Source organism: Pristiophorus japonicus, chromosome 19 (genome assembly GCF_044704955.1).
Source record: "Pristiophorus japonicus isolate sPriJap1 chromosome 19, sPriJap1.hap1, whole genome shotgun sequence".
Classification (NCBI taxonomy): Eukaryota; Metazoa; Chordata; class Chondrichthyes; family Pristiophoridae; genus Pristiophorus; species Pristiophorus japonicus.
The window spans coordinates 54,087,781-54,105,765 of NC_091995.1; the positions used below are offsets into that span (position 1 = coordinate 54,087,781).

Consider the following 17,985-nt stretch of genomic DNA (forward strand, 5'->3'; position numbering starts at 1 on the left):
TTTACAGGCTGGGTTTTGTTCAGGAGTCAATGCTGAAAATGGGAAGGTGAGGTGTGATTATCTGGGAGGTACACAGGGTCTGAGGATTCTTGCAGTGTCCTGCCTGTGAGGGGAATCCATTTTCAGTGAGGCATTTCTCTGTGAGGAGTCCTGCTGTGCAGGGAAGTCTGATACTGTCTAGTTTACTGTAAATACATCTGTTTATAACCAGGGCGAGCCTAGCCCTATGGTCCCTTTAATTCTGGCATGATCCATTCGAGTTAAAACCAGCTTCATTCTCTGAAAAATGTTTAGTTTAATCTAGTATATTTGAACTAAAATTAGAAATAGCTGAGCTGGCACAAACTGTGGGACAACCATAACACTAAGACCTGAGACAGCTGGATCAGCCTGAGAGTAATGTTGCTTCCGGTGAGGTGAGAGAAGCTCCAGGCTCACTGGGAAGGTCCAAATACTAAGGTGGAGAAATGCAGTGATATAAATTACTACAAAGAAAGAAAGACTTACATTTATTTAGTGCCTTTCACGACCATCCGGACGTCTCGAAGCACTTTACAGCCAATGAGCTTTGAGAGTGTAGTCACTGTTGTAATGTGGGAAATAAGAACATAACATAGAAACATAAAAAATAGGTGCAGGAGTAGGGTATTCGGTCCTTCGAGCCTGCATCACCATTCAATAAGATCATGGCTGATCATTCAACCTCAGTACCCCTTTCCTGCTTTCTCTCCATACCCTTAATCCCTTTGGCCGTAAGGGGCATATCTAACTCCCTTTTGAATATATCTAACGAACTGTCCTCAACAACTTTCTGTGGTAGAGAATTCCAAAGGTTAATCACTCTCTGAGTGAAGAAGTTTCTCCTCATCTTGGTCCTAAATGCCTTACCCCTTATTCTTAGACTGTGACCCCTGGTTTTGGAACTCCCCAGCAATGGGAACATTCTTCCTGTCTCTAACCTGTCCAATCCCGTCAGAATTTTATATGTTTCTCTCATTCTTCTAAACTCCAGTGGATACAAGCCCAGTTGATCCAGTCTCTCCTCATATGTCAGTCCTGTCATCCCGGGAATCAATCTGGTGAACCTTCGCTGCACTCGCTCAATAGCAAGAACATCCTTCCTCAGATTAGGAGACCAAAACTGAACACAATATTCCAATTGTGGCCTCACCAAGGCCCTGTACAACTGCAGTAAGACCTCCCTGCTCCTATACTCAAATCCTCTAGCTATGAAGGGCAACATGTCATTTGCCGCCTTCACCGCCTGCTGTACCTGCATGCCAAACTTCAATGACTGATGTACCATGACACCCAGGTCTTGTTGCATCTCCCCTTTTCCTAATCTGTCACCATTCAGATAATATTCTGTCTTTCTGTTTTTGCCACCAAAGTGGATAACCTCACATTTATCCACATTATACTGCATCTGCCATGCATTTGCCCACTCACCTAACCTGTCCAAGTCACCCTGCAGTCTCTTAGCATCCTCCTCACAGCTCACAGGACATAAGAAATAGGAGCAGGAGTAGGCCATACGGCCCCTCGAGCCTGCTCCGCCATTTAATACGATCATAGCTGATCCAATCATGGACTCAGGTCCACTTCTCTGCCTGCTCTCCATAAACCCCTTATTCTCTTATCGTTTAAGAAACTGTCTGTCTATTTCTGTCTTAAATTTATTCAATGTCCCAGCTTCTACAGCTCTCTGAGGCAGCGAATTCCACAGATCCACAACTCTCTGAGAGAAGGAGTTTCTCTCATCTCAGTTTTAAATGGGTGGCCCCATATTCTAAGATTATACCCTCTAGTTCCAGTCTCCCCTATCAGTGGAAACATCCTCTCTGCAGCCACCTTGTCAAACCCTCGTAATCTTATACGTTTTGATAAGATCATCTCTCGCTCTTCTGAATTCCAATGAGTAGAGGCCCAACCTACTCAACTTTTCTTCTTAAGTCAACCCCCTAATCTCCAGAATCAACCGAGTGAACCTTCTCTGAACTGCTTCCAAAGCAAGTATGTCCTTTTGTAAATATGGAAACCAAAACTGCACACAGTATTCCAGCTGTGGCCTCACCAGTACAACTGTAGCAAGACTTCCCTGCTTTTATACTCCATCGCCTTTGCAATAAAGGCCAAGATACCATTGGTCTTCCTGATCACTTGCTGTCCCTGTATACCAACCTTTTGTGTTTCATGCACAAGTACCCCTAGGTCCTGCTGTACTGCAGCACTTTGCAATCTTTCTCCATTTAAATAATAACTTGCTCTTTGATTTTTTTTCTGCCAAAGTGCATGACCTCACACTTTCCAACATTATACTCCATCTGCCAATTTTTTGCCCACTCACTTAGCCTGTCTGTGTCCTTTTACAGATATTTTATGACCTCCTCACACTGTGCTTTTCCTCCCATCTTTGTATTATCAGCAAACTTGGCTACGTTACACTCGGGCCCTTCTTCCAAGTCGTTAATACAGATTATAAATAGTTGGGGTCCCAGCACTGATCCCTGTGGCACCCCACTGGTTACTGATTGCCAATCCGAGAATGAACTATTATCCCGACTCTCTGTTTTCTGTTAGCCAATCCTCTATCCATGCTAATATTTTACCCCCAACCCCGTGAACTTTTATCTTGTGCAGTACCCTTTTAGTGGCTCCTTGTCAAATGCCTTCTGGAAGTCCAAATACACAAAATCCACTGGTTCCCCTTTATCTACCCTGTTCGTTACATCCTCAAAGAATTCCAGCAAATTTGTCCAGTGCTGGATGTCGGACAAGCAGCCTGAGAGTATAGCGATGGTGGAGGGTTCGAGAGAGGTGGAGGAGAGGTAGAGCTGGATATCATCAGCGTACATGTGAAAACTCATGCAATGCTGCCAGATGGTGTCACTGAGGGGCAGCATGTAGATGAGAAATAGGAGGGGGCCAAGGATAGATCCCTGGGGACACCAGAGGTGACGGTGCTGGAGCGGGAAGAGAAGCCATTGCAGGTGATTCAAAGGTTATGGCTGGAAAGATGGTAGTGGAACCAGACGAGTGCAGGCCCATCCAGCTGTACAACGATGGAGAGGCGTTGGAGCAGAATTTTGTCGTCAACTGTTTCAAAAGCTGCAGACAGATTGAGAAGGACAAAACGGGATAGTTAATCTTTGTCGCAGTCAATTCCGATGTCATTTCTGATCTACGTAAGAGCCGTCTCGGTACTGTGACAGGGCGGAAGCCTGATTGGAGGGATTCAAACAAGGAGTTCTGGGAATGATGGGCATGGATTTGGGAGGCGAAAACCCGTTCAAGGACTTTGGAGAGGAAGGGGAGGTTGGAGATAGGGCAGTAGTTTGCAAGGACGGAGGGGTTAAGGAGTTTTTGAGGATGGGGGTGATGAAGGCAGATTTGAAGGGGAGAGGAACCATTAACAATATCCGCTAACATGGGAGCCAGGAAGGGAAGCTGGGTGGTCAGCAGTTTAGGAGGAATAGGGTGGAGGGAACAGGAAGTTGGTCTCGTTCACAAGATGAGCTTTGAAATGGCAAGAGTGGAGCTAGGAGAGAAGCTAGAAAAATATCATCATCATAGGCAGTCCCTCGAAATCGAGGAAGACTTGCTTGCACTCTTAAAATGAGTTCTCCAGTGACTGAACAGTCCAATACGGGAATTACAGTCTCTGTCACAGGTGGGACAGACAGTGGTTGAAGGAAAGGGTGGGTGGGGTGTCTGGTTTGCCGCACGCTCCTTCCGCTACCTGCGCTTGGTTTCTGCATGCTCTTGGCGACAAGACTCGAGGTGCACAGCGCCCTCCCGGATGCACTTCCTCCACTTAGGGCGGACTTTGGCAAGGGACTCCCAGGTGGCGGTGGGGATGTTGCATTTTATCAAGGAGGCTTTGAGCAAGGGCAGACATCGAGAAAAATATGAACATTTCGGGTTAGGGCAGGAGGAAAACGGAGAGGAAGGAAGGAACCGGTGGATTAGGTGAAGGGAGGGAAGTAGCAGAGGCAGTTGAACGATGTTCTCGATCTTTTCCACAAAAAAAGTCCATGACCTCCTCACATTTATTATTGGAGGAGGAGGCAGGGGAGGATGGTTTGAGGAAAGGGTTACTGGTGGAGAAGAAAAGCCTGGTGTTGCCCTTGTCTTCCTGGATGATCTTTTGAATAGTGGACAGTTTTAGTGATGGCGAGCAAGATCCGACATATGATCTAGCCATATCTGGTGATGGATGGTTAAACCAGTTGTCCGCCATAGATGTTCAAGTCTGCATCACTTGAACTTATGGTAGCGGAGATGAGGGGTGTAGCAGGGGCAATGACGAGGATGAGAGAGTGTAATGATTTTAGTGGGGACAAGGGCATCAAAGGTGGTGGAGAGGATGTGATTTAGCAAATCAGTAGCTGCAGAAATAACAACTTGTATTTATATAGCATCTTTAAGGTAGTGAAACAGCCTAAAGTGCTTCACAGAAGAATTATGAGACAAACAAATTTGATACTGAGCCACATGAGCAGAAATTACGGCAGGTGGCCAAAAGCTTGGTCATAGAGGTAGGTTTTAAGGAGCACCTTGAAGGAAGAAAGAGAGGCAGAGAGCGAATCCTAGAGTTTGGGACCTCGGCAACAGAAGGCTCAATGGCTGAGCGATTATAATTAGGGATGCTCGAGGGCAGAATTAGAGGAGCACAGACATCTCGGGAAGCGGGGGCAGTTGCGTACGAACATGTGAACAATGACGGACAGGTAAAGACCATCTGGTCCATCGAGCCTGTCCCACACAATTGTGATACCTTGTGTATCACAACATATACACTCCACCCTACCCAAAACTATATGATCTCCAGGGAGAGGCAAAAAAAAGATGATAAACCCAGGCCAATTTGGGGAAAAGAAATCTGGGAAATTCCTCTCCGACCCATCTAGGCGATTGAAACTAGTCCAGGAGATCACTCTGGCCTTGAATTCCCTGCAGTACCTACCTTCTATAAGAGGTGATCTCCGTCCCAGCCAGAAACAAATCCAGCTTTCGCTTGAAGGAATTCAGCGAGTCTGCATCCACCACATGAAACAGCAGCTTGTTCCAGAGGTCTACTATTCTCTGGGAAAAGAACCACCTCCTGATGTCTAACCTAGATCTAGCCCCATACAACTTAAATTTGTGCCCCCTGGTCCTGCCTAACCTATTTAATTGAAACACATTGTCAGCTGGAACACCGTCTATTCCCTTCATTATCTTATAAACCTCAATCAAATCCCCCTAAGTCTACGCTGCTCTAAGCTATGAAAATCCAACTCTTTTAGCCCATCTTGATAACTAAGATGCTTTAGACTTGGAATTAGTCTAGTGGCCCTCTTCTGCACCCTTTCCAGAGCCTCAATATCACCCACCATGTGAGGAGACCAAAACTGGACTCACTATTCCAAGTGTGGCCTGACTAAGGTGTTGTACAAGGACAAAACAGTACGCCTCATCTTCCACTCAATTGTCCTATGGATACACCCCAACACCCTATTTGCTCTCGCTATCGCTGCACGGCATTGCTCATGTACCTTTAAGGATATATGCACTAGAATGCCCAAATCTCTTTCTATCTCCACCATCTTTAATACCTTTTCCCTGGAGGGTGTATGAATGTTGAGCATTTGCCCTGCCCACATGCATAACACTGCACTAATCGAAGTGATACATCACATTCCAGTCTTGAGCCCAATCTCCCAACACATTAAGATCTGCCCGAAGCAGACGAGCATCTTCTACAGTTGTAACACTCGCACAGATCTTGGCTTCATCTGCAAATTTGCAAATTGTGCCACCAACCCCAAAATCCAGATCATTAATAAAAATAGTAAAAAGCAACGGTCCCAACACTGATCCCTGCAGGAGACCACTGGTGACCGGTCTCAAAACAGATCCAAATTCATCTATAACTACTTTTTGCCTGCGTCCTGCCAGCCAGTTCTGAATCCAACTCAATATATTTCCACTAATACCAGAGGCTCCGATCTTATAGAGAAGCCTCTCATCAAAAGCTTTTTGGAAATCTAAGTAAACAATGTCTACTGGGCTTCTCTCATCCAGAAACTTTGTAACTTTTTCAAAAAATACAATGAGATTTGTGAGACAGGATCTCTTTTTATTAAGCCATGTTAAGTGTCCCTAATATGTCCCTCCCTATCCAAGTATTCATATATTGCATCCCTTGATTCCTTCAAGCATCTTGCCTATTACTGATATTAAACTGATGGGCCTATAGTTACCTGGGTCTGTCTTGTTGCCTTTTTTAAAAATGGGGACAACATTCGCCTCCTTCCAATCTGTAGCAACCAATCCAGAATGCAGTGAGTTATTAAACATACAGGCCAGGGGCTCGCACAGCACGTCCCATCATCCAGACAACCCTCAGGTGGATATCATCCGGCCCGGCTGCTCTACCTATTTTCAAGTTCTTAATTATTTCCAAAACAATATGTTTATCTATGTTACTGTTACTAACAAAACTAGTATTATTAAATTCCAATGTTCGAGCATCATCTTCAAGGGTGAAGACTGATGCAAAGTACTCATTTAATAATTCTGGCATACCTAGTGAGTCCTTTGTCACCTGTCCTTGAACACCTTTCAGTGGCCCAGTACAGTCTTTGATAGTTCTCGAACTCTTCACATGACTAAAAAACTCTTCCCAGTACTGCCACCATTGTCTACAATCCTTTTTTCCATTAGCCATTTTGCTGATCTTGTAGTAGCCTCCGTTTTCTTTAGTTGTTACTTATGTTCAACCCTGTTTATTTGAGTATTAAATGTTTATAATTTATAGAACCATTTCTGTTTACATCTTATTTATCTTTGTACATAACCAGTCAGCCACCTTGGCTTTCTCTTACCACATTTCCTCCTTTTGATTTTGGGTTCATGTTTGTTTTCCTCATTTTTAATCTTGTTCTTAAAAACTTTCAATTTATATGCAACATCGGTCTCATCATCACCAAGGAGGGTTAGCCAATTTACCCATTTCAAGTCATCTGCCATTATAGAGAAGTTTGTTCTTCTGAAACCTGGTACGAGTTGCAGGTTCTCAGTAACTTTACTTCTCCCAGCCAATTGGAACCGTATAATGTTGTGGTTACTGTTGCCCAGATGTTCCCCCACATGGAGGCCTGATACCTCCTAAAGTACTAAACACCAGATCTAATATATAATTATCCCTAGTTACTTCATTAACATGTTGAGTCAGGAAACAGTCTTGTATATTTTCAGTAAATCTTTCAGCTGTACTTCCCACCACAACAGCAGGTAAACCATCATGTCACTGAATGCCAGGAAAATTAAAATCACCCACCAGACAAAGGTGGCATTTTATATTAAAAGCATTAGTGATCTGTTTCCATAATAACTCATCGTGTTCAAGTATCTGACCCGGGAGCCTATAACAATTACCGATAATGAATCCCTGCCCGTGAGCTGGGTCCACTTGAACCCAGATAGCCTCAGCTGAACCTGATGAGGTAACATCAAGTCTCTCTCTAGCTGTTAGAGTCTCACTGATAAAAAGCAGCAACCACACCTCCCCTTTGGCCTACTCTATCCTTTCTGAAACCCTTGTAGCCCTTTAGGTGAATTTCTGCCGTATCATTTCCATCGAGCCATGTCTCAGAAATATACCGTGTCTAAATTCTCCAACACAGCACAGGATTTCAATCCTAACAATTTGCTTTTAACACTCCTTGCATTTATATAAAAGCAATTTAAAGGCCCCATCTAATTTCTTAGTTATTAATTTTTGTTTGCTTGCTACCTGGCTTAAATTCATGCTTAGCATCTATGTAATTGTCATGTGCAGTAAGGCTAACTTTGAACTTGCCTACACTATTGTCTTGCTGATTTAGTTTAAATGCTTTCTGAAAGCATGCACAACAACCTCTGCCAGCCTTTTAGCTCCCAAGAAGTTAAGATGGAAACTGTCCCTCCTAAACAACTTGCCTTGTCCAGCAAACACTCCCAATTATCGATGAATTGAAGCTTCTTTTTGCAGAGATCCCAAAGACAGCTGTTAAATCCCACGATTCGGCTATTCCTCTCCATCGATCTGGACATGACTGGTAATAAATAGCCCAGACACTGCTACCCTTGTACCCCTTTGCTGAAGGACATCTATGAGGCTTTTGTAGGAATCCTGCAAAACAAATGGACTTCTATCCATGATATCGTTAGTTCCAATATGTAAACCTCCTACAGTATATTTACACTGACCTTTCATCAGTTCATCCACACGATCCCGGAGATCAGCTACCTTGGCCCCTGGAAAACAGAAGACTGCTCTTGACAGAGGCTTACCTCCACACAGGATGCTGTCTGTGTGCCTGATGATTGAGTCCCCTATGAGGATTGCCCGCTGCCTCCTGCTCTTCCGTGGCTGTCAAACGATGTTCTCTTGGACTTTGCAGCCTTCCCCTACCTTTTCCAAGATGCTGATACAAGCATCATACGAAAACACAGCATCAGTTTCCACATGTACACTGACACCCAACTCTACCTCACTACCACTTCTCTCGACCCCTCCACGGTCTCTAAATTGTCAGACTGCTTGTTCGACATTCAGTTCTGGATGAGCAGAAATTTTCCCCAATTAAATATTGAGAACATAAGAAATGGGAGCAGAAGTAGGCCACCTGGCCCCTCGAGCCTGCTCCACCATTTAATAAGATCATGGTTGATCTGATCATGGACTCCGCTCCACTTTCCTGCCCGCTCCCCATAACCCCTTATTTCCTTATCGTTCAAAAATCTGTCTATCTCCGCCTTAAATATATTCAATGACCCATTCTCCACAGCTCTCTGGGGCAGAGAATTCCATAGATTTACAACCCTCTGAGAAGAAATTCCTCCTCATCTCAGTTTTAAATGGGCGGTCCCTTATTCTGAGACTATGTCCCCTAGTTTTAGTTTCCCCTATAAGTGGAAATATCCTCTCTGCATCCACCTTGTCAAGCCCCCTCAGTATCTTATATGTTTCGATAAGATCTCCTCTCATTCTTCTGAACTCCAATGAGTATAGGCCCAACCTACACAACCTATCTTCATAAGTTAAACCCCTCACCTCCAGAATCAATCCAGTGAATCTTCTCTGAACAGCCTCCAATGCAAGTATATCCTTCCTTAAATACGGAGACCAAAACTGTATGCAGTACTCCAGGTGTAGCCTCACCAATACCCTGTACAGTTGTAGCAGGACTTCTCTGCTTTTATACTCCATGACCCTTGCAATAAAGGCCAACATTCCATTTGCCTTCCTGATCAATTGCTGTACCTGCATACTAACTTTTTGTGTTTCATGCACAAGGACCCCCAGGTCCCTCTGTACTGCAGCACTTTGCAATTTTTCTCCATTTAAATTATAATTTGCTTTTCTATTTTTTCTACCAAAGTGGATAACCTCATATATTCCCACGTTATACTCCATCTGCCAAATTTTTACCCACACACTTAGGCTTCAGAAGACTGAAGCCATTGTTTTTGGTCCCGCCACAAACTCCGTTCCCTAACCACCAACTCAAGTCCTCTCCCCAACTTCTGTCTGAGGCTGAGCCACACTGTCTGCAACTTTGGTGTCACATTTGACCCTGTAATTAGCATTCAATTACATATCCGCAGCATAACTAAGACCGCCTTTTTCCACCTCTGTAACATCACTCGTCTCTGCCCTTACAACAGTGACTACACTGCAAAAGTATTTCATTGGCTGTAAAGTGCTTTGAGACGTCCGATGGTCATAAAGGGCGCGATATAAATGCAAGTCTTTCTTTGTAGTAATTTATATCACTGCATTTCTCCACCATAGTATTTGGACCTTCCCAGTGAGCCTTGAGCTTGTTTCACCTCACCGGAAGCAACACAATCACTTTCTTTGCCTCAGCTTCTCCACTACTGAAACCCTCATCTATGCCTTTGTTATCTCTGGACTTGACTATTCCAATGCTCCCCTGGCTGTCCTCCCACATTCTACCCTGCCTAAACTGGAGGTGATCCAAAACTCGGCAGCCTGTGTCCTAACTTGCACCAAGTCCCGCTCACCCATCACCCCTGTGCTCACTGACCTACATTGGTTCCTGGTTAAGCAATGCCTTGATTTCAAAATTCTCATCCTTGTTAACAAATCCCTCCTTGGCCTCGTCCCTCCCTATCTCTGTAATCTCCTTCAGCCTCACAACCCCCCAAGCTATCTGCACTCCTCAAATTCTGCTCTTTTGAGCATCCCTGATTATAACTGCTCAACCATCAGTGACCATGCCTTCAGCTGCCTGGGCCCTAAGCTCTGGAACTCCCTCCCTAAACATCTCCGCCTCTCTACCTCTCGTTCCTCCTTCAAGACACTCCTTAAAACCTACCTCTATGACCAAGCTTTTGGTTATCTGCCGTAATTTCTTCTTATCTGGCTCGGTGTCAATTTTGTTTTCTTATAACACTCCTGTAAAGTGACTTGGGACATAATACTATGCTAAAGGTGCTAAATACAAGTCATTGTTGTTGAGCGGGGCAAGTGAGGGAAAGTATAGCCTTGCGGGGAGGCTTCATTTCTTAGACGGTCCCTCGTATCGACGATGACTTGCTTCCACGCCAAAAAGGGATGAGTTCACAGGTGTTACAATGAGGGACCTGATATTCCGGATTCCGATCTACATGTTGAAGGGTGGAAGATGCCTGTGTGTGGATTTTTTAACGTGTGGTGGCTGTTGTACATCAGCCACCACACGGGCTTGACAGAGCTAGGCCTTGATCCAGTGGCAAGGATTAACCAAGACTAACTGGAGACCAGCTCTGCTGCACGGGTCTAGTGCGCGCACACATATTGCAGTGTGGGCTGGCCCGTGCTGCCCCTGGGCATTCGCCTCTTCTGGATCCCGAACTCTTGCCTCTCCTGGGCCTCGATCACGTCGCTCTACCATCTCTCACCGCTCCTTCGCCCCGACCTCGCCGCTCCTGCTGTACCTGCCCATGCTCCAATCACCGACCTGGATTATGATGACGTCCAATCCAGTTGCCCTCTTCGCTGCCATCACCCTCTCTAACTGGCTCATGCTGTACCTTGTAGTGGCATGCTCCTGTTATAGCCCTGGCCTGCCGGTGATGGTCTCTCGCAGGTCGGGGCCACCACGCTGTCCAGGGGCCGCTGCACGCCGCTCCTGTTATGGCCCCGACCTGCCGCTTCAATTAAGGGTTAGGTGTCATCACCCCTCAACCAAGTTTTCGTTGGGGCCATGATGTCGATGCCATCGTCCACGATAAGCTCATGGATGGCAAGGGCCTTGTTCGCAAGCGAACGGACATCTTGGAGGGAGATGCGAAGTGGGTCGATGATGGCTGATCCACTGCCAGCGTCCACAGGGTCGGCAGTGGCGGGGTGAGTTGGAAGGGGAAGAGATTGGCAAGATTATCCCCCAGTGGGCATTCTGGGCGGGAAGGTCAGCGAGAGAGCAGGTTGGGACAGTTGGGGTTGCTGCTCGTAAGCAAGCAGCGATGAGTCCCTCAATGGGCCCTTCGTAGGATGCCAAAAGAGGCACAGAGGGAAGCTGTAGGCTTATCTAGGAGGGAGTCACGCCTGGGACGGGAAGGAGAGTAGGAAGGTCGAAGAATAATGAAGGATTGGGGTAGAGATTTCCGAGAGAGGAGAGATGAAAGTCTGCATGGCGACAGGAGAGAACAGTCAGGGTGGGGTAGAGAGAAAAGGAAAGAGGAGGAAAGTGGAAAGTATTGAATGTCTGGGGTCCAAAGCGGCAGCCAAAATGCGCACGTGAATGGACACGGGAAAAGCTTGGGTTACATCGGCCTGGTTAAATGTAGTAGTTAATGGGATACAATAATAGAGAGACCAGGGTCAAAGTCAGAGGTCCCATGGAAGGACAAAGCCAACATGAGCAGGATGGGGCTGGAATGGAGCATTGACGAACCGCTGTCCAAAGCAGGCGAGTGACGTCCAGACGCTATTTGAAGTGTAGGGAGTTCGAGGTTGTTGCCATAGGAAGGAGAGTCGGTAGCAAGTGCAGGAAAGTGATGACAACGTTAGCGCAAGTTTGTCGATCGCCGTTGATCAAAGCAGCGGAGAAAAAGTAAAAACCACAGCCAGCGACCAGCTAAGTTGAAAACCGACAGAACGCGTGAAGCAGTAGCTGCTGCCTAGAACCAGCAGAGCGTAAAAAACAGTTCAACAGTGACACAAATACAGCTAAAAGGAATAATAAAACCTTATCAGCAGAGATGGAGAAACAGCAGGTGTAGTCCAGTGCAGAGACGCAGTGGTGTAATCCAGTGCAGAGACGCAGTGGTGTAATCCAGTGCAGAGATGCAGTGGTGTAATCCAGTGCAGAGATGCAGTGGTGTAATCCAGTGCAGAGGCGCAGTGGTGTAATCCAGTGTAGTCCAGTGCAGAGACATAGTCTAGATGTTCTGAGAAGTCCAAGAGATCGGAAACCAATTTGACCAAAGACTGGAAATGGCTGAAAGCAGAGCAAAGCCACAACAGTGTAGACCGAAGAGCAATAAAGTCCTGTTCGCGAGTGATGGGGAATCATGCCTATAGCAGAGGCAGCACACTGGCAAGTAGTTTGACTTTTCATCCCATGATTTTGGACAACCTGGCTGCATAGAGGAAGTGGTGGACATCATGGACCGGGTCAGTGAAATGTCATCTGCCAATGTACGTATAGATTCCCAAATACCCTCAGGAACACACCAAGGGAGAAGTGCAGGAGATGTTAGGAGTTCGGGGTCATTGATCCTTTAGAGTCCTTGGGCTTCACTCTTGGTACTCATTGCAAGAAAAGTTTTTTTTTAAAAAAACACAGGGTTTTGCCTGGAAAATATCTTGAGTCACACAAGCAGATCCTTGCAACGCTGGGGAGCTCAAGTACTTGGCAACTGTCAACCTGACCAAAGCTCATTGACAGGTTCTGCTGAGTAAGGAAGCAGTAGCATGTTCCAATTTTCCATGAGTTTGTAATTACACCTTTTGGCATGGAAAAATACATCAGCCACATTCCAGTGACTGCTCAATACGGTGCCTAGTTCAGGGTCGTAGAACGCAGATGCTTTTGCTGTATTGAAATAGATTTGGTATGATCTCTGTCATTGATGAACTGCCAAGCTTGCAAAAAATTAGGCTAACAGTGAAGGTAGAAATATTCCTGCTGTGCACATCCAAAGTGCTTTTGGGTGGGGAAACCTGGTGATCTGATTGGGTTAAGGATGATGCCCATCACTGCATAACATCGTACTAAAACAGGATCAGGCCGGTGCATTCCTGGGAGCATGAGGCTATATTACCGTGGCTTATTTCCAAATTCTTGCCGTGTAGCTGCACCCTAAACAAATCTAAGCTGAACATAGAATTTAGCTGAAAACTATAGACCAGTTAGCCCAACATCTGTCGTTGGGAAAATGCTGGAATCCATTATTAAGGAAGCAGTAGCGGGACATTTGGAAAAGCATGATTCAATCAAGCAGTGTCAACATGGTTTTATGAAAGGGAAATCATGTTTGACAAATTTGCTGGAGTTCTTTGATGTAACGAGCAGGGTGGATAAGGGGGAACCAGTGGATGTGGTGTATTTGGATTTCCAGAAGGCATTCGATAAGGTGCCTTCTGAACAAGAGGTTACTGCACAAGATAAAAGCTCACGGGGTTGGCGGTAATATATTAGCATGGATAGAGGATTGGCTAACTAACAGAAATCAGAGAGTCGTGATAAATGGGTCATTTTCCGGCTGGCAAATAGTAACTAGTGGGGTGCTACAGGGATCGGTGCTGGGGCCTCAACTATTTATAATCTATATTAATGACCTGGATGAAGGGACCGAGTGTTATGTAGCCAAGTTTGCTGATGAAATCAAATTGTGAGGAGGACACAAAAAATCTACAAAGGGATATAGACAGGCTAAGTGGAGGATGGGTCATTGAATATATTTAAGGTGGAGATCGATAGGTTTTTGAGCGATAAGGGAATAAAGGGTTATGGGGAGCGGGCAGGGAAGTGGAGCTGAGTCCATGATCAGATCAACCATGATCTTATTGAATGACGGAGCGGGCTCGTGGGGCCAAATGGCCTACTCCTGTTCCTATTTCTTATGTTCTTATGTTCTTGTGTTCCTAGACCAGGTTGGCCAAGCCAGCAACCTGTGAGAATTGCTTTTATTGAGCTCTGCACAGACCCTGCCCGGCCAGTTAAAGTTGTTCTGAAGAGCTCATGGCTCTGATGCATCTGACGGGCACAAGTGACTCTGTTCAATTGTGTGAAGGAAGTCATCTATTGGAAAGTGACAAAAGTGAATCACTTTTGACTTGAGTTTCAGCTCCTTCATATTGACTCTGTTCATTCAGAGTAGATCAAGGAGCTGAACTTCAGGTGCAGCAGAAAGCTGGTGCGGCTATGAGTTTTGGAGTGGTACTTATCAATGGAACTCTTGGTACAGTAAGTAGATCCATTTTCAGGACTTTGACAATTTTTCCAAATCCTACAGGAAATGGATCATAATGGGAGTGGGCCTTAGATTCAAAGCCAGGCTGGAGTGTCTGAAAATAGATTGATCGAGGCCTCCGCCGCGGTCAATCAGTGGTGGAGTGGTGGTGATGTCACAGCGCGTTAAAGGGGAGGAAATCTATCATTTTTTTTTGCTTTGGCCTCTGGGCCACCAGGGAGGGTTTTGGCCAGGCCAGCAACCTGGCACCCAAGAGGGAGGTGCCAGGCTGCCCGGCCAAACCGGGGGGGGGGGGGGGGGGGCGGGGGGGAGGCAGTATTTTGCCGGCCGATCGGCAAGTCAGCTGGCAAAAATGTTTCCATTGCAGCCGCGGCAGTTGGGCCCTCCCCTTTAAGGGCAGCCGCGCTGCCGGGCCGCATTCAGTGCGGAGATGGTGCACCGACTGGGACTGGGGCTTGAACCCACAACCTTCTGACTCAGAGGCAAATGTGCTCCCACTATTGGCAACAACTCGGCTACCGTACTCTTAAATTCAAAGTTTGTAAATAACTGGCCATTTGTACACTACCCGAGGCTACTTTGTCCTGTTGCCTTCAGTCAACTGCTCTCGGCTGGTCACTCCAAGCCTGGGAGCTGGAGGTACATAAAGAGCAAGAGATGGAGACGGGAAGACAGCATCCAGGTGCAGTGTGAAGGTGGAAAAGGCAAGGATTAGGGGAGTACAGGTACTGCATGGTTACTGAGCTCTGCAGGACGGTATGATTCAGCGTCACTCCACAGTCTGTACAGAGTGAGTTGATCCATACAGGTGAGGCACCGCAGTGGATCTCGGGGCTCTCGAGTTAGGGAGGGGGTGAAAGAAAGTAGTCCGAGTATCCACGACCTGATCGTTATCCAGTGATTTGTGCTGGAAAGAGTGCATGTGTGTGTGGGTGGCAAGTGAGGGCGGTATGGGACTTGGTTGAATAATTTAGACACCTAGGCCGCGATTTCTCCACACGCGGCGGGATCAATGCGGCCGGGATAGGTGGCGTGTTGAAAACCCGCTCCCAACTCGAGCCTGCTCTCTTTCCGGAATCTTCCCAGGATCGGGCTTGTTAAGCCCCGCCCTGCGGGCTTCCCGGCCAATTGAGAGGAAACCGGACTGATGATGTCATTTGATGAGGGGCCAGCCGGTTTCCTTAAAGGGACCATGCCCACAATGGGCATTGAGGTGCTGAAAACACCGAGAAGCACTGTACAGAGGTGCATGGCTGCACCCTGGCTCTCCCACGACTCCCTCCAGATGCTTATGGAGGGAGTCACTCCACGCAGGGAGGTCCTCTACCCTTCCCATGGGCGGAAGGGACCTCCCCAGGACACCAACGCAGCCTGGTTGTTCATTGCCCAGGAGGGCACGAGCAGGGATGTCGTCAGGAGGACCAGGCTGCAATGGCACAAACCTTTCAATGACCTCAGCAGATCACGAAACGTTACTGCAAAACCACACTCCACATCATCCTGCTGTGCCTCTCATCATATCCCCATCACTCTGCCTTCTCTACCCTACCCTACCCCTGCACATCCTTTCTCACACCACCTTACCTTGCACATCCACCCATCCCTCTCTCTCTATATCTACATTATCAGTTCCCCATTTCACGAGCCGTCCTCACCCTCACCCAATCATACCGACTAACAACACAAGGATAGGCACTTGGGTCCTTTAGCCAATGTTCATGTATAGTTAATGTTGATCTGTTGTCAAACATTGAAATCTTTATTTTCAGGACTTTGCATTCTTGGACAGATTTGTGTTCACCTTTGGAAGTGTAGTGAATGGTCAGACATAAGGGTGCCCCCCACAATGGTGATGAGTGTGAAAGGAATGGGTTGGACATTGCAGGGGTGCTTTATGGAGCTGGAGTGGGCTGGTGCCAACCTGGTGCATCATATGGTAGTCAGGGTGTACAGCGCAAAGTGACGTAAGTGTGGCCTCCTGGGCAGCAATGCGGTCGGGTGCTGATGTCCTGTGTACTGTAAAGCATCAGATGATTGTGGAGAAGGTTCGTGTCGATGGTAGTGATTCTGGTGTTGGGGCTGATCGTGGTGGGATTCAAGGACCAAGGTGAGATTTTTTTCAAGTGCACCAATAGTAAGAGTTTCTACAGTTATATAAAAAGGAAGTGAGTGGCTAAAGTAAATGTTGGTCCCTTAGAGAATGAGACTGGGGTAGTAATAATGGGGAATAGGAAAATGGCAGAGACTTTGAACAAATATTTTGTATCGGTCTACACAATTGAAGGCACTAAAAACATCCCAATAATGGATAATCAAGGGGTTATGGGAAGGGACGAACTTAAAACAATCACTATCACCTAAGAAGAAGTACCCGGTAAAATAATGGGACAAAAGGTGGACAAGTCCCCTGGACCTGATGGCTTACATCCTAGGGTCTTAAAAGAAGTGGCTGCAGAGATAGTGGATGCAATGGTTGTAATCTACCAAAATTCCTTGGATTCTGGGGAGGTCCCAGCAGATTGGAAAATCGCAAATGTAACGCCCCTATTTAAAAAAAAAAAAGGAGGCAGACAGAAAGCAGGAAACTATAGACCAGTTAGCCTAACATCTGTCGTTGGTGAAATGCTGGAGTCCATTATTAAGGAAACAGTAGCGGGACATTTAGAAAATCATAATTCAGTCAAGCAGAGTCAGCATGGTTTTATGAAAGGGAAATCATGTTTGACAAATTTGCTGGAGTTCTTTGAGGATGTAATGAGCAGGGTGGATAAGGGGAAACCAGTGGATGTGGTGTGTTTGGATTTCCAGAAGGCATTCGATAAGGTGCCACATAAAAGGTTACTGCACGAGATAAAAGTTCATGAGGTTAGCATGGATAGAGGATTGGCTAACTAACAGAAAAGAGATTCGGGATAAATGGGTCATTGTCCGGTTGGCAAACAGTAACTACAGGTGCCACTGGGATCGGTGCTGGGTCCTCAACTATTTACAATCTATATTAATGATTTGGATGAAGGGGCTGAGTGTAATCAATGCAAGTTTGTTGATGGTACAAAGATGGGTGGGAAAGCAAATTGTGAGGAAGACACAAAAAAATCTGCAAAGGGATATAGACAGGCTAAGTGAGTGGGCAAAAATTTTGTAGATGGAGTATAATTATCGAAACGTATAAGATTATGAGGGGGCTTGACAAGGTGGATGCAGAGAGGATGTTTCCACTGATGGGGGAGACTAGAACTAGAGGGCATGATCTTAGAATAAGAGGTCGCCCATTTAAAACAGAGATGAGGAGAAATTTCTTCTCTGAGGGTTGTAAATCTGTGGAATTTGCTGCCTCAGAGAACTGTGAAAGATGGGACATTATATAAATTTTAAGACAGAAATAGACAGTTTCTTAAACGATAAGGGGATAAGGGGAACCGAGTCCATGATCAGATCAGCCATGATCTTATTGAATGGCGGAGCAGGCTCGAGGAGCCGTATGGCTTACTCCTGTTCCTATTTCTTATATTCTTATCCACTCTGGCAGAA

At 46.1% G+C, this 17,985-nt stretch overlaps 1 protein-coding gene across 2 annotated transcripts in view; it reads left to right on the forward strand.

The window, feature by feature from the left end:
- LOC139229859 (zinc finger protein ZFP2-like) overlaps positions 1–17,985 on the forward strand; it is a 45,360-nt gene that overhangs the window by 418 nt on the left and 26,957 nt on the right. Inside the window, exon 1 of one of the 2 annotated variants that reach the window (XM_070861486.1) lies at positions 14,839–15,262. The exons of the other annotated variant lie outside the window; for it this stretch is intronic. The gene's annotated coding sequence lies outside the window, so the exon portion shown is untranslated. Of the gene's footprint in view, positions 1–14,838; positions 15,263–17,985 lie in introns of those variants that run through there. 2 annotated transcript variants of the gene reach the window in all.